General features: G+C 42.7%; 1 protein-coding gene across 1 annotated transcript in view; it reads right to left on the bottom strand.

The window, feature by feature from the left end:
• ecel1 (endothelin converting enzyme-like 1) overlaps nucleotides 1-3,370 on the bottom strand; it is a gene marked incomplete at its 5' end in the record, with an annotated part of 8,403 nt that overhangs the window by 4,707 nt on the left and 326 nt on the right. The window lies entirely within an intron of this gene.

Here is a 3,370-nt window from a genome sequence, read left to right as displayed (position 1 = left end):
ACACATATACAGACACACACACACACTTACAGACAGTCACACATATACAGACACACACACACACATTTACAGACACACATTTACAGACACACACAGTCACACACAGATTTACAGACACACAGTCACACATATACAGACACACACACACATTTACAGACACACATTTACAGACACAGTCACACACACACACACTTACAGACACACAGTCAGTCACACACACACACACACACACACACATTTACAGACACACATACAGTTACAGACACACACATTTACAGACACACAGACACAGTCACACACACACACAGACACACACACACACACACAGTCACACACACACACACTTTTACAGACACACATACATTTACAGACACACACACACACACACATTTACAGACACACACACATTTAGACACACAATCACACTCACAGACACACATTTACAGACACAAACACACACACACACACAAACACACACACAAACACAGAGAAACTCACAGACACACACACACACACACACACACAGACAGACACACACACACACACACACACTTACAGACACACACACACACATTTACAGACACACACACACACATTTACACACACACACACACTTACAGACACATTTACAGACACACACACACACACACACACACACACACCACACACACACACACACACACAGACAGACACACATTTACAGACACACATTTACAGACACACATTTACAGACACAGACACACACACACACACACACACACACACACACACACACACACACAGACACACACACAGACACACACACAGACATTTAAAGACACACATTTACAGACACAGACACACACACACACACACACACACACACAGACACACACACAGACACACACACAGACACACACACAGACACACACACACACACACACACACACACACATTTAAAGACACACATTTACAGACACAGACACACACACAGACACACACACAGACACACACACAGACACACACACAGACACACACACAGACACACACACACTTAAAGACACACATTTACAGACACACACACACACACACACACACACACACAGACACACACACAGACACACACACAGACACACACACACACACAGACACACACACAGACACACACACAGACACACACACAGACACACACACAGACACACACACAGACAGACACACACACAGACACACACACAGACACACACATTTAAAGACACACATTTACAGACACACACACACACACACACACACACACAGACACACACACAGACACACACACAGACACACACAGACACACACACACACACAGACACACACACAGACACACACACAGACACACACACAGACACACACACAGACACACACACACAGACACACACACAGACACACACAACACACACACACACACACACACAGACACACAGACACACACACAGACACACACACACACAGACACACACAGACACACACACACACACACACACACACACACACACACAGACACACACACACACAGACACACACACAGACACACACACAGACACACACACAGACGCACACACAGACGCACACACAGACGCACACACACACGCACAGACGCACACACAGACGCACACACAGACACAGACACACACACACACACACACACACACACACACACACACACAGAGGTGTAGAAACTCTCAGCGCTTCAATCAGCCTCTGATTAGAGGACAGTGGAATCAGCTGAAGGGTCGTTAATCAGTTTAATTGCTCTCCTCATTTCCATCAACCAATGAACATCAGGAGAAACTCTGTCCTGACACCAGTGTAACACACACACACCTGGAGCTCGACACACAGGACACTCCTCACACTGACTAACTTTCCCGTTATCTATTCATTTACTTTTTTGGAAAGATATAATACTTTTATTAATCAAGAACGCATTAAATTGATCAACAGTGACAGTAAAGACATTTAAAATGTTAAAGATTATATTTCAGAAAAATACTGTTCTTTTAAACTTTCTATTCATCAAAGAATCCTGAGAAATCAAATGCATGACAGTTTCCACAGAAATATGACCTGTTTTCAACACTGATAATAATCATAAATGTTTCTTGATCATCAGATCCTCATATTAGAGTGATTTCTGAAGGATCATGTGACACTGAAGACTGGAGTAATGATGCTGAACATTCAGCTTTGATCACAGGAATAAATTACACTTTACTATATATTCACATAGAAAACATATTTTACACTGGAATAATATTTCACTGTTTTACTGTATTTTTGATCAAATAAAGCAGAAGAGACTCTTTCAGAAACATTAAAACTGCACAAATTCTCCAAAAAACATAGAAAAATCTTTAACATTCTCAGTCCAGATGTGCGGATCATGTTAGTTACAACAGTCGTCACACACAGGAGAAAACAACAGGTGCTGATCACACCTGAGGATCGATCACGCACACACACACGCACACACACACGCACTCTCTCTCTGGCAGCATTAAAGCCTGTGAAACCCATAAACGGAAACATTTAAACAAAATACACTGTTTTGAGTGGCCAATCTGTGACATAGACTCTGTCCAACGACTGAAAATAGCATCATGTTAAAGACTGTGTGTTCTCTCACTTCTTTGCTTTTCTTCTCTCTTAATTTTGATTGATACAAGTCTGTCAGTTTGCTCTCTCTCTCTCCCTCTCTCTCTCTATAAAGTTTCATCTCATTAATTCCACACACAGCGAATCTCTTGGACTCAGATCATCTGCTTCTACTTAGACAGGAACGCAGCCAAAACCCAAACCACATCATCTGAAACTCAGCCCAACTCCAGACCGAAGTGAAAGCCTTTATCCTGGAACAATAACAGCCAAGAAACACCGTCACATTTAGATATCACCGAATGTTTGCGTTAAACACGGATTAGAAACACATCAGGATCGTTTCATTAGAGAACAACTGATAATCTTAGCAGAGAGAAATCGGGAACAGAGTAAGCCCAGACTAAACCAATATTCACGAAACCAGATGTTGAACCAGTTTCTCACAGAACTGCACTTTCGATCCTTATAACGATTCTTTACTTTTATTCTCGCCTGCATGCACATCAGTGATACTGAAGCTGCTGAATGAGCCGAACATCCTTCTGTGAGACGCGCAACTGGACACAAGTCTGAATAAATGCATTAGAGACTAGATATTCATCCCACAGGATCACTCACACACACACACACACTCACTCACACACTCACTCACACACACACACACACACACACACACACACACACACACACACACACACACACACACACACACACACACACACACACACACACACACACACACACACACACACAC

The sequence above is a fragment of the Squalius cephalus genome, assembly GCF_949319135.1.
Source record: "Squalius cephalus genome assembly, chromosome: 11".
Lineage (NCBI taxonomy): Eukaryota > Metazoa > Chordata > Actinopteri > Cypriniformes > Leuciscidae > Squalius > Squalius cephalus.
This window is presented reverse-complemented; position numbering and strand designations above follow the sequence as displayed.